Consider the following 14527-nt stretch of genomic DNA (forward strand, 5'->3'; position numbering starts at 1 on the left):
CTATGGCCATTGTCACACCAAACGTGCCAAACAGATCTGGGACCAGGCTAGAAAAGAAGAGGAAAGGTAACAGAAATACTTAATTGGGGAAACAATAAGGGAAAAGATTGCTTAACAGGGGCACAGACACCAAACTCAGACACCAGCTGCCAACGTTGTACCTACTTTGTAGGGCTGCAGGTATGCAACGCCTTCAAATGAGGCTTCCAGGTAGCAATGGAAACCGAGTTCTCATCAGCCGCATAACTACGCCAAACACACTGCATGCAGAATACACAGAAAACCAGGAGGATAAGAACAAAGAGACAACAGAGAGAAAACGAGACAAAGACAGATAGGACAAACAGTGGAGGACGGATACAAAAAAAGAAAAAACCTCTGATTAGTGATAAGAAAAACACAACCAAACAATCACGGGTCAAAGGTCACGCGTGAGTGACACGTTCTGTGGCTGGGCCGAGTTCGGAGGCCAGGCACGATGGGGGTACAGTACATGCCTGTGGGGCTGGGAGGGCAGGAGGCTCACGTGGTAACGCCACGTGGCGCCTAGATACGGCCTGGTAGAGCAGTCGGTGGAGTAGTAGCGCCACGCAGCCTGGTGCAGTGGGAGGATGGTGAGGAGGAGAGGGGAAGGGGAGGAAGAAGAAGATAGCGGGGGAGGAGGGTAAGGAGGAGAAGAGGAGAAGGTAGAGGAGGAGGAAGGCAGGACAGGAAGTGAGGGATAGAGGGATACACAAAGGAAACCACAAGGTGAGGTCACAAACAGGAAAGAAAAGAGGAAGACAAGAGAGATGCAGGGAAGAGGGAAGGATAGCTAACAGCTAAAGCTTGGCTGCCACTCTTGTGGGTAGAGTGTTAGGAATTGGGGAGAACGGACAGAACCTAGCTTGGAAGCAATGGAGGACCCGGGGTTAGAGGAGGTCACCCTACATGCTGGTTCCTGGGCATGTTTGGAGGGTTTGTGAGGGGGAAAATAGAGACTGGATAACAACAAAATGACTTTTAGTTTCAACGTCACCAAACTACACATTCCCAACAGTAAGGTAAACTATAGATTCAATCAATGAGAAACAATCACTCAATAATGACAGCAATCAACGTGTATAAAGTGACATCTTGAGGGTTTGACAATGAGTATTTATCTCTGGCACAAACATCTATAATGATGTATTCATATCCCAAGGGCAATTTCAATTGACAATACCATTAAAGTGACAATAGTCCCAATAGCAGTATTGAAGTGAGGCTGTGTCCCAAATGGCACCCTATTTCCTTCATAGTACGCTATTTTTGACCAGGGCCCATAGGGCTTGGTTCACAAGTAGTGCACTATATAGGGAATAGGGTGCCATTTGGAAGGTACCCTGTGTGAGATAGATACAACAATTTGTCTTTACCTGGATGAGACAAGCGGCTGGGTTCCTCCTCTTCTCAAAGTGCTTCTGTCTGTGCTGCTCCTGGACCTTCAGGGCAAAGCCTGAGCCCAGTATACCCTGGGAAGACACAGGAGGACATTGGAATCAGGTGAGAAGATGTAAAAGCGCTCTTTTGTCCGCCATTTTGGGTCAATGCCTCATTTGTGACTGTGAACAACATGTGAACATGAAGTCAGATTGGGGAGGTAGCTGTCTAGTAGAGTAACTGAATGGATAAAATCATGTAAGTAGTGTGTGTGCATGTATTCGCCAATTTGTGTGTGTGTATGTGTGTGTGAACAGCACAGTATGTACTCACCGCTGGCAGGGCAAAGAAAGAGATACCCAATAGTGCAAAGCCAGCCGAGAGCATGCGGCCGGTCCATGTCTTTGGGGTCTTGTCCCCGTAACCAATGGTTGTCAAGGTGATCTGAGAACACACACAAACACAATTATATCTTGAGAAAGACTCCACTATTATCTATGATAGATCCTCAATTATAGTATATGGAGCGAAGCCACCAAATTAAATACCATCAATGTACATTTGTGAGGGTATTGAAATTGTTAAAGAAATTGAACAAAATGGCTGCAATTTACACTATTTACTGGTAATGCGTTGCTTATTTGGGGGTTCATTCACTAGAAAAAGTATTGTATGTGTGATGATAATGTATCTCTGCTCTTTGACATTTATATCCCTTCATTGGCTTATTATATAGCTCTAGTTAAATCTGCCTTTTCTCTCTCTCTCTCTCTCTCTCTCTCTCTCTCTCTCTCTCTCTCTCTCTCTTACTGCTATCTAATTGACTGAAAAGGACAGGAGATAATTCCCTATTGATTTAGTGACTCTCTGGGTTTTCCACCCATTCTGCCGTGCTGGGCTGCCGTTCATGACAAAGAAGGCCGTGGCCATTTTGTGTCATTATGAATTTTGGAGGCAGTATGAAAATGGTGGCTAATGGTGCTGGGGCTAATGTATATTACGAAGAAGAAGGTTTTTAATCAAAGCTTACGTGCAGCAAAACAGGACGGACATAGAAAGAAAAGTGCCTGGCAAAGAATGAAAGCACTTTTTGCTGGCTTCTCCTTTGGGTGGCGAAATAACGTGAAAATAATAATACTGAACATTTTGGAGGTAAATACTATTTGAATAAGAGCTTAATTTCCTTGTTGCCCAGAAACCAAATCAGGGACAGACTGTGCCGCTGAGTAGAAATATGCAACATTCAATTAATAGAACATTAAAAAAACAATGTTAATAGTGTTTGAAAACAGTCATAGAAAAAAGGACCCCCAAACTGGCAAACATGGACCAGTCCAACATCATCCACTGTCCACTGTGGACTCTCCCATTATGAGGGTAGACAGGGGAGTATCTGTAACTTTACTCACCGTTCCCCACCATAGGGCATCAGCATAGGTGGCAAACTCGCTGTTGAACTTGTTCTCCACAAGGTAGACCAGAAAGGAGGAGAAGATCAGGACCAGGAAGCCAATGTACCAGGCCGTCACCAGCTCCTACAGGAAGATCATTTTAATTTTATTAGGATTCCCATTAACTGACGCCATGACGTCAGAGAAGACGTCTCCCGAGAAGGAGAGAGGAGAGAAGAGAAGAGAAGAGAGGAAGGAGGAGAGGAGAGGAGAGAAGAGGAGAGGAGAGGAGAGGAGAGGAGAGGAGAGGAGAGGAGAGGAGAGGAGAGGAGAGGAGAGGAGAGGAGAGGAGAGGAGAGGAGAGGAGAGGAGAGGAGAGGAGAGAGAAGAGAGAAGAGAGAGAGAGAGGAGAGAGGAGAGAGGAGAGAGGAAGAGAGGAGGTGGAGAGAGGAGAGAGGAGAGAGGAGAGAGAAGAGAGGAGGTGGAGATAGGAGAGAGGAGAGAAGAGAGAAGAGAAGGGAGGAGAGAAGAGAGGAGGGTGGAGAAAGGAGAGAGGAGCGAGGAGAGAGAAGAGAGGAGAGAGGAGAGAGGAGAGAGAAGAGAGGTGAGAAGAGAGGAGAGAAGAGAGGAGAGAGGAGAGGGGAGAGAGGAGAGATAAGAGAGGAGGTGGAGAGAGGAGAGAGGAGAGAAGAGAGAGGAGAGAGGAGGTGGAGAGAGGAAAGAGGAGAGAGAAGAGAGAAGAGAGGAGAGAGGAGAGAGGAGGTGGAGAGAGGAGAGAATAGAGAGGAGAGAGGAGGTGGGGAGAGGAGAGAAGAGAGAGAAGAGAGAAGAGAGGAGAGAGGAGAGAGGAGAGAGGAGAGAGGAGTGGAGAGAGGAGAGAGGAGAGAGGAGAGAAGAGAGAGGAGAGAGGAGGTGGAGACAGGAGAGAGGAGAGAAGAGAAGGGAGGAGAGAAGAGAGGAGGGTGGAGAAAGGAGAAAGGAGAGAGGAGCGAGGAGAGAGAAGAGAGGAGAGAGGAGAGAGAAGAGAGGTGAGAAGAGAGGAGAGAAGAGAGGAGAGAGGAGAGGGGAGAGGAGAGGGGAGAGAGGAGAGATAAGAGAGGAGAGAGGAGGAGAAGAGAGAGGAGAGAGGAGAGAGGAGAGGAGAGAGAGGGAGAGAGGAGGTGGAGAGAGGAGAGAGGAGAGAGAGAGAGAAGAGAGGAGAGAGGAGAGAGGAGGTGGAGAGAGGAGAGAAGAGAGAGGAGAGAGGAGGTGGAGAGAGGAAAGAGGAGAGAGAAGAGAGAAGAGAGGAGGTGGAGAGAGGAGAGAGGAGAGAAGAGAGAGGAGAGAGGAGGTGGAGAGAGGAGAGAGGAGAGAGAAGAGAGGAGAGAATTACATAATATGAAAACTGAGCCAGGCCTCCCGCAGGATGTCAGCAGGGCCACGTAAGGACTTGTACCGACCCAAACATTTCCCAGCTTCGGTGGCAGACACTGTGGCATTTTGCGTCACCTGGCTTCTCCGCCATGCAAGGTGGCACCATCCAGGAACGACTCAATGGGATTAGGCCTCTAACCTGAATATGTTTCACCTGGCTGTGTGTGTTTGTGTGTGCTAGATTAGGGGTTCTAACCTGAATATGTTTCACCTGGCTGGACCCCCAGTCTTAATCCCATATGGATAATAACACAGATTTTAGAGGACCGCAGTTCAAGGAACGCAATAACACACACACACGTGCGGCAGGCAAGAGGCAAGATTGTATGCCAGGGGGGTAGCTAGAGACTCTCTACATCTCACCTCTCTCTCTATCCACCACAGTAACCCACTTGTTTTGAACACCATGGGTATCTGTGGGATCAATACCTACTTTATACATGATTTATAAGATCAAAATGCAATACTGACTCACACAAGCTCCTAAAAGAGTACAAACAATTCCCCTACAGTGGATGAGCTCTGAGGTATCATTGTGTTATTGCCAAAAGCCTGGTGAAGTGCCTCTCCTACTCTTCCTATTGTAACATCGTGTGCCAAACAGACCAGACGGTATAATCCTGGTCAAAAAACTAATAATGCTTACTCCCCAGAGGGAATAATGTTTGGAGGGGATATCTGTCTGGGGAGTGTGTGTTTGTGCGTGTGTTTGTGATTGTGTGTGTGTCTGTGACTGTGTTTTTGTGTGACTGTGTGTGTGTGTGTCTGTGTGTGTGCGTGTGTGTGTGACTGTGTGTATGTGACTGTGTGTCTGTGTGTGTGTGTGTGTGCGTGTGTGTGTGACTGTGTGTGTGACTTGGTGTGTGTGTGTGTGTCTGTGTGTGTGTGCGTGCGTGCGTGTGTGACTGTGTGTCTGTGACTGTGTGTGTGTGTCTGTGAGACTGTGTGTGTGTGTGTGTGTGGTGACTGTATGTGTGTGTGTGTGTGTGTGTGACTGTGGTGTGTGTGACTGTGTATCTGTGACTGTGTATCTGTGACTGAGTATCTGTGACTGTGAAATCTGTGACTGTGGATCTGTGACTGTGTGTCAGGCAGCCCCACCTTGCTGTGTGCGTACACCACTGATCCCAGCAGTTTCCAGGTGCCCCCGCGCCGATCCATGCGCACCATACGCAGATCTGCAGGAAGCGGAGGCTACGCAGTGCGGACGTTGCGAAGATGTTACCCTGGCTTCCTGCCGACACCACCGCTATGGAGGCTATCAGTACGATGATGTCTGGGAGGGGGAGGGGAGGGGAGAGACAGAGACAGGGGTGAGAGAGAGAGAGAGAGAGAGAGAAAGAGAGAGAGAGAGAAGAGAGAGAGAGAAAGAGAGAGAGAGAGAGAGAGAGAGAGAGAGAGAGAGAGAGAGAGAGAGAGAGAGAGAGAGAGAGAGAGAGAGAGAGATGTTATGTTAGACTGGACACTAACATAACTGTACTGGTGTGGACTGGACACTAACATAACAGTACTGGTTTAGACTGGACACTAACATAACAGTACTGGTGTGGACTGGACACTAACATAACAGTACTGGTGTGGACTGGACACTAACATAACAGCACTGGTGTGGACTGGACACTAACATAACAGTACTGGTTTAGACTGGACACTAACATAACAGTACTGGTGTGGACTGGACACTAACATAACAGTGAACCTGTAAAAATTTACCATATACAATAATTATGTGAAATTGATATTTTATTTATTTATTTATTTCACCTTTATTTAACCAGGTAAACCAGTTGACAACAAGTTCTCATTTACAACTGCGACCTGGCCAAGATAAAGCAAAGCAGTGCGATAAAAAACAACAACACAGAGTTACATATGGGGTATACAAAACATAAAGTCAAAAATACAACAGAAAATATATATACAGTGTGTGCAAATGTAGCAAGTTATGGAGGTAAGGTAATAAATAGGCCATAGTGCAAAATAATTACAATTTAGTATTAACACTGGAATGATAGATGTGCAAGAGATGATGTGCAAATAGAGATACTGGGGTGCAAATTAGCAAAATAAATAACAATAAGGGGATGAGGTAGTTAGGTGGGCTAATTTCAGATGGGCTGTGTACAGGTGCAGTGATCGGTAAGGTGCTCTGACAGCTGATGCTTAAAGTTAGTGAGGGAGATAAGAGTCTCCAGCTTCAGAGATTTTTGTAGTTCGTTCCAGTCATTGGCAGCAGAGAACTGGAAGGATAAAGGCAAGAGTCATTCAAACTTGACCAAATCCTGACTATTAACATCGGTCAAATTGACCCTGAAAATATCCGTAAAGCCACTTCAACCCTTGAGGGGGCAAATTCTATAGAGGTGGAATAACATTTGCCGTTGTAAACAAATCATTATGTTGTATGTACAGATGAACCGTAACCCCTTACTGTGACCGATTATCACAACAACAGCAACAACAGATCATCCACATGAGTGAATGAATGATACATTCTCCCTCTGTGTGTGTGTGTGTGCTGGCATTCTGCTAAAGGCGTCCACAACACAATCACGTACAAAGCTATACATGCTTCTGCATCGATCGAGATCCACAATCCATCCCCAACACAGACTGGTACGGACATCATAGCAAGGCATGCTATTTATCCACTGTGCTGTGTGTACAGTGTACATAATGCACCACTGACGCATGAAAAGAGATTGAGATATCAAGTGTGTATGTTTGGAAACATGTCCTGTAAACATTCTGTAAATGTATTGGTCTAAAGGAGGACAGTTTACAGGAGCATCCTTCAACTGTTGTGTATGGGGAATTTGATTGGATTGATACTGATCTTTTAATCCCAGATCGTTAGTGGCAAACAAGCACACACACACACACACACACACACATTTACACATGTACAGGCATTTCACTGTATTTGTGCACGTGACAATAAAAACTTGAAACACACACACACACACAGACACACACACACACACACACACACACACACACACACACACACACACACACACACACACACACACACACACACAAAGCGAGGACAGGGAAAGTTCAGACAGACCACAACCACAGGAAGAAAAACATCAAACCCTCAAGGAACACAAACAACTCTGAGGTTGCATACCAAATGAGACCATATTCCCTACATAGTGCACTACTTTTGACCAGAGCCATGTGGGCTTTGTAGGTAATAGGGTACCATTTGGGACGTAGCCGAGGCATCAGGCTTCTCCTCCAATACAGACAGATAATATTTTCGTACTTTCTTTTACCACCCTTCTTTTTCACCACCGCCTCACTTCAAATCCATCTACCATTTCAAAGACGCTCCACCATCACGTGAAACCAGAAACTGAAGAAATATTATTTTGTCCTTCTTGGTTTCCTCCATTAGTGCATTTTTCTTTTTGTGAGAATTGTGAGAATTTGTCGTCCCATCAGGCTGTGGGGTTGTCTGTCCTTCCGGCGAACTCAGCGCTCGGACTTGAAAAACAATCGCTGACCAAGGTTTGGCCGATCGCTCTAGGGCTTATAAATCATGAACCAGTTAACCCATGGCAGGAGGGAGACGGTGGAACCATGAAAAATACATGAACCAACCACACACACAGACCGTACTCAGACGGCCCAAAAAACGGCATGCTGGGACATAAAACTGCTGGCCAAGCACTGGCCTCTGCTGAAGGTGTGGGAAAAAAGACCTCTTTAACAAGCAGGTGAGTGAGAGATGTCTCTCTGTGTGTGTGTATGTGTGTATTTGAGGGAGAGAGAGATTCTGAGAGAGTCTGTATGTGTATACGTTGGTGTGTCTGTGCACGCATGCTTGTGTATGTGTATATGTCTTTAAGTGTGCACGTGCCTGTGTGTGTGTGTCTGAGTGTGTAATTTCTGAGTGTGTGTGTGAGAGTGTGAGTTTGTGTGTATGTGTGTGTGTGTGTGTGTGTGTGCGTGCCTGAGTGTGTGTGTGGCTGCTGAGTGCTGACAGAACTCTCACATCTGGAGTCTCCATCTGCCTGGTCTAGTTTTAACAGCAGTACTGTGTGTCCTGGTTCACCCTCTGAGCCTTGGTCCCACTAGTCTCTCTCACCATTCATGCCCAAAACACAGACTCCAATCAGCTGCACCAGTGATACCAGTCTGGGGTGAGACTACGGTTACTATGTTGATGTGAGACTATGGGCCGGTTTCCCAGACCCAGATTAAACCTACTGGACTAAGAAGCATGTTTAATAGATTCCCCGTTAAAAGGGCTTTCTAGTCCAGGACTAGGATTAATCTGGGTCTGGGAAACTGACTCTATGAGGTTTAAAAGTATTTACTATTTCTGAAAATATGTATTTGTAGTTATCTATTCTATCGCGGCAGATGTGTGTATGTGTGTTCCTTTGTGTGTGTGTGTGTGTGTATCCTTGGTGGTTGCCAGTGTGTTCACATTCCTCCTCGTCCTTCCAGACAGACAGTCAAAGTCACATATGTGGGACTTGGAGAGTTGACAGCTCTTGGTATGACGTTAACAGTTAGCAGCCCAACTGCCTCTGGACTGCCTGGCCAGCATACAGCCAACACGTTCTCTGTGTGTGTGTGTGTGTGTGTGTGTGTGTGTGTGTGTGTGTGTGCTTGTCTGTCTGTCTGGCTGGCTGTCTGTCTGTCTGTCTGGGCTCTGGGCTGGGTCGCATATGAGTCCTTGCCTGATAGCGTCACAACAGCTCCCCACAGGTCTATGGGTCAGAGAGGGGACGATGTTACTCTCTCATTCATAAATGTGGGGGTGGTAAGGGCACCAAGAGGTCAAAACACCAAATCTAACTCCAGTCCTTTCACTGACAAATTAATTATCACATACAGTGGCTTGCGAAAGTATTCACCCCCCTTGGCATTTTTCCTATTTTGTTGCCTTACAACCTGGAATTAAAATTGATTTTTTGGGGGTTTGTATCATTTTGATTTACACAACATGCCTACCACTTTGAAGATGTAAAATATTTTTTATTGTGAAACAAACAAGAAATAAGACAAAAAAAACAGACAACTTGAGCGTGCATAACTATTCACCCACCCCCCCAAAGTCAATACTTTGTAGAGCGACCTTTTGCAGCAATTACAGCTGCAAGTATCTTGGGGTATGTCTCTATAAGCTTGGCACATCTAGCCACTGGGATTTTTGCCCATTCTTCAAGGCAAAACTGCTCCAGCTCCTTCAAGTTGGATGGGTTCTGCTGGTGTACAGCAATCTTTAAGTCATACCACAGATTCTCAATTGTCCAGGAAGTACGTCAACAAACATTCTTCCTGTATGCCAACCCTCTTGGCTGCTGGGAACCCTCCACTGACTGAACCTACCAATGAGAGCTATTCATCCAGCTTGTCAGCTGTTCTGTTTGTTTCCATTCCTCTGGTCTCTGGGGACCACATCTGCATTGAAAGATCTCCTTTAAATGACTTCACAGGACAAATCACCTGCTCGGACCACTTAAAGGCAGAATTGGCTCATCGCGTATAATTGATGGGTTGTTGAGAGTGACTGAGTGATACACCGCCGCTCTCCAGAGACTAATGGATCGGCCCAGACAGTAATGACTGGGGTGTATAGGGCTGACAGTTATGGATACTCTTACCACTGACTGTAGATGGGAGAGAATTTATAGACCCATCTAGAGTAGTCAAAGCACACTACAACGCACTCATCAGGGTGTAGAGGTGGGGGAGGGAGACGAGAGAGAGAGAGAGAGAGAGAGAGAGAGAGAGAGAGAGAGAGAGAGAGAGAGAGAGAGAGAGAGAGAGAGAGAGAGAGAGAGAGAGAGAGAGAGAGAGAGAAAGAAAGAGAGAGGAAGGGAGGGAGGGAGGGAGGGAGGGAGGGAGGGAGGGAGGGAGGGAGGGAGGGAGGTGAAAAAATACAAAAAGAGAGAGGGAGAGAAAAAGAGAGAGGGAGAGAGATTGAAAAACAGAAGGAAAGAGAGAGAGGAAAATAGTAATGATAAACCTTCCTCAAGCAGCTCAGAGTAATTGTCATGGTGATTTTCATTATAATCTGTCTCCAGGCTTGCCTTATGTCATTAATTGACATATTATAGATTGAGTTATTGGCAATGTCACATGCCCTCATACAGACAGTAATAGGCCAGCAATCATTCAACACAATATGGCTGACATAAGCAGGTCAAGGGAGGAATTTTACAGAGAGAAACAAACAATAAATTATGATAAAGTAACAGCACTGCTTAAGTTATTAATGATGGCCATACTTCCTAGTGTCTAACTTGTATAAATAGGTTTATTAGTAGCAGTGGTGGAAAAAGTACCCAATTGTCATACTTATAAAGTATAGATACCTTACTAGAAAGTTACTCAAGTAAAAGTGAAAGTCAGCCATTAAAATACTACTTGAGTAAAAGTCTAAAATATTTGGTTTTAAATATACTTAAGTATCAAAAGTAAATGGAATTGCTAAAATATACTTAAGTATCAAAAGTAAAAGTAAAAGTCTAAATCATTTAAAATTCCAAAGCAGACGGCACCATTGTCTTGTTTAATTTTTTTTTTATGGATAGCTAGGGGCACACTCCAACACTCAGACATTATTTACAAAAGATGCATTTGTGTTTAGTGAGTCCACCAGATCAGAGGCAGTAGGGATGACCACGTGTTCTCTTGATAAGTGCTTGAATTTGACCATTTTCCAGTCCTGCTAAGCATTCAAAATGTAACAAGTACTTTTGGTTGTCAGGGAAAATGTATGGATTTAAAATAATATTTTCTTTAGGAATGTAGTGAAACAGTAAAAGTTGTCCAAAATATAAATAGTAAAGTAAAGTACAGATCCTCCAAAAAACAACTTAAGTAGTACTTTAAAGTATTTTTACTTAAGTACTTTACACCACTGATTAGTAGTGGCTATTAGTAGTGGAAGCTGGAGGGGGATTGTGTCTAGTCAGTGACCCTACATGTTTTGGAAGAGGGATGATTGGAGAGGTATCCTGTGTTTTGGCTACGAGGGGAAAGGGGTAAGCAGCTTAGGACATGGAGGAAGGATTAAGACTGACAAATAATGAAGAGAAAGAAGAAGAGTAGAGGCCAGAGGAGGACACACCCAACAGCTTATTACACACAGCCTTAACTGTCTCTATTCAGAGTATCTAGTTCAGACTTAACCGTCTCTATTCAGAGTACCTAGTTCAGCCTTAACCGTCTCTATTCAGAGTACCTAGTTCAGCCTTAACTGTCTCTATTCAGAGTATCTAGTTCAGCCTTAACGTCTCTATTTAGAGTATCTAGTTCAACCTTAACTGTCTCTATTCAGAATATCTAGTCCAGCCTTTACCGTCTCTATTCAGAGTATCTAGTTCAGCCTTAACGTCTCTATTCAGAGTATCTAGTTCAACCTTAACCGTCTCTATTCAGAGTATCTAGTTCAGCCTTAACCGACTCTATTCAGAGTATCTAGTTCAGCCTTAACCGTCTCTATTCAGAGTATCTAGTTCAGCTTTAACCGTCTCTATTCAGAGTATCTAGTTCAGCCTTAACCGTCTCTATTCAGAGTATCTAGTCCAGCCTTAACGTCTCTTTTCAGAGTATCTAGTTCAGCCTTAACCGTCTCTATTCAGAGTATCTAGTTCAGCCTTAACAGTCTCTATTCAGAGTATCTAGTTCAGCTTCAACCGTCTCTATTCAGAGTATCTAGTCCAGCCTTAACGTCTCTTTTCAGAGTATCTAGTTCAGCCTTAACTGTCTCTATTCAGAGTATCTAGTTCAGCCTTAACTGTCTCTATTCAGAATATCTAGTTCAGTTTCTGGCCTGTGTATGGTTGTTTGTTGTCTATCTGTCTGAATCTCTCTCTCTCTCTCTCTCTCTCTCTCTCAGCCAGTTCAGAGAGCATGATGATGCTAGCTCTGATGACTTAGCGTGACTGGTAAGCCTCTACTCGGCCTCCCTGAAGTACGGCGGCCATCTAAGAAGGGCAGATAAATATGTCTAAACACTGGAAAGAATTGATGACAGGTTAATGGAGAGGCCTATTTACATAGTCAGTCGACCCTACATCTCCTGTTAGGAGTCACAAGAGCCTCAAATACCACAGCTAAAACATCAAGCCAGAGGACTATGGTCTATTGTGTGTGTGTGTGTGTTTGTGTGTGTGTGTGTATGTGTGTGTTCCTATGGTCAATTTCACTGCATATCCTTTTACCCATGGGTCTCTTTGAACTCGGAAGTCACATTCCTATGGTAAAACTCCAGCAATTAGCTAATAGCCATATTGATTTGCAGTCAGAAAACTCACTTTTCGCTTTCAACTAGGAAATAAAGTAACTGTCATAAATTGTCATAAAAGAGGAAAAAGTCAACTAAAAAAGGATTTATCACAGAGCTCACAATAAACCACTTTAAACCACTTCTCATTATTGAACCATCATCTGAAGGTTTGTAAACCTTTTCTTATCCCTCGAAGAAACATTTATAAAGGGTTTATAAAGTGTTTATAACTAATCTAGCCTATAGCTCACCTATGACACAGAACGGCTTCCGGGCGAAACGGAGGCGACCCTGCCATCCTCTGTAGCGACAGCAGCAGCCGGCCGACCAGATCCTGAGGATGTACTCCAGCCCAAACACCACGATCATCACAAACTCCTACAGGAAGTGACAAAAAAGGAAGTCAGGGGAAAGTGATACACAATGACTAAGCAATTGCTATAAATATACAAATAGGTGTCACACTTGTAGATAGGTCTAACTGTTTATATCAGTTCCATCATTGTATTGAACATACTAGAAATTATTAATCACCCAATTTCCAACATATCATAACATATTAAAGTGGCATGCTTTTTCTTGACATTGAAACAGATTCATGATGTTGAATGAATGATTACTTAAATTGGTTAATTTGTCTACTTCCTGTAAGCAGACTGTATATAATGGCATACCTTTGAAGTCAGTGTCAGGGAGATAACCTAACAGATGATAATACAATATTAGCATGCTAAATGTCAACACTGAGTCACATAGCAAATTGGATCATTACATTCACTGAAATTAGCACAATTAGCACAACATTAGCTAGCTAGCATTTGCTCCCAGTCTATCAAGATTCAAATTCAGCTGATGCTAATCCAAGATAATGTCCATAGTGACTATTTCCTAGCAAGTCTGGTCTAAAAGAGGCATATGGATGCAATGAGATTTTTTATGAGCATGAATGCTGTTTCAAATCTCTAGTTTTCGGAGTAGCGACTGGGAGCAAATTAATTTCTGCCAGTGTCTATATCGTCAATAGGTGGCCTAATCGTGTTGACACTGATTTAATTTGGAGAGGCTATGTTATTGAGTGGAGACATCCAGTATGAATCCAGTTATGATAAAGGGATTAATCTTCTCCTCGGATAATCTGCGGATATCCCTCTTCCTATCTGACATGGAGATCCTTGCCTAGCACAGACGGATGGACCGAAGCATTGACTGTCACTGGCCCACCCAGACTACAAAAAACGACATATCACACTAACCTTCCTAATCCTAATTTCCCTCAGGGATTCATAGTCGTATTGAATTGAGCCTCAAAGGAAACAATATGGGTAAATGTTTTTATTTTATTTTTACACTATACTACCAACTGGATGTTGCCTTATCTGTACTTGCCCCAAAGCAATGACAAACCCTCTATATCTTCAAATATACTAGGATGTCTTCGGTTGTTTGTTTGTCAGGGTCTGTTTGTGAAATCTGGTCTGGGTGGCTGTGAATCCAACCCCATGGCCTAGAATGCGATCTGTGATTATCTGAATGGGAGTTGTTGCTCTTTGTTAATGAACGCAATTAACTTAACATTCACATGTCACCCTCACACATGAACCCCTGGTGACATAATCACACGCACGCACACACCCACAAACACACGCACGCACACACACTCTCTCTCTCTCTCTCTGGGACCATAGGACCATCAGCGGGACCATCAGTCAATAAACAAACCAAGGTCGCCTACCACCAATGCTAATTGACTACCGTAAGAGGAGTTCATTATGAGGTCATTTCTTCCAGTTCACCACTCACATTTGAGCTCAATATAATTAACACTCATCTCTCACTCGTCTATTTCCCAGTTGCTGAACAATAATGCTTCAAATATCATTTATTTCAGCAACAATTTAAATGACAGTCAACATCAACAACGGGGCAATACAGAGACAATGATGATGATCAATTGATTACCCTTAGGGGCGAATGTTTAACTCAACCATTTTCCCTCACTCTCTCACGCTGCCCTCAAGTCTGCTGTATCAGTATGGTGCTGACTCATCGCAGGGTACGGTTAGTG

General features: G+C 44.1%; 1 protein-coding gene and 1 pseudogene across 2 annotated transcripts in view; one reads left to right on the forward strand and one right to left on the reverse strand.

The window, feature by feature from the left end:
• The window catches only part of LOC311113253 (potassium voltage-gated channel subfamily KQT member 5-like), a 182042-nt gene that overhangs the window by 97561 nt on the left and 69954 nt on the right, over positions 1–14527 (forward strand). The window lies entirely within an intron of this gene.
• Positions 1–14527, reverse strand: part of LOC311113332 (potassium voltage-gated channel subfamily KQT member 5-like) — a 38143-nt pseudogene that overhangs the window by 21478 nt on the left and 2138 nt on the right. Inside the window, exons 3-8 of the transcript in view lie at positions 12714–12840; positions 5307–5481; positions 2811–2936; positions 1735–1845; positions 1398–1493; positions 166–260 (exon numbers count right to left, since the gene is read on the reverse strand). The product of the transcript in view is annotated as a potassium voltage-gated channel subfamily KQT member 5-like (transcript). The remainder of the gene's footprint in view (positions 1–165; positions 261–1397; positions 1494–1734; positions 1846–2810; positions 2937–5306; positions 5482–12713; positions 12841–14527) is intronic.

Source organism: Coregonus lavaretus (assembly GCF_964263955.1).
Source record: "Coregonus lavaretus genome assembly, chromosome: 40".
Taxonomy (NCBI): domain Eukaryota; kingdom Metazoa; phylum Chordata; class Actinopteri; order Salmoniformes; family Salmonidae; genus Coregonus; species Coregonus lavaretus.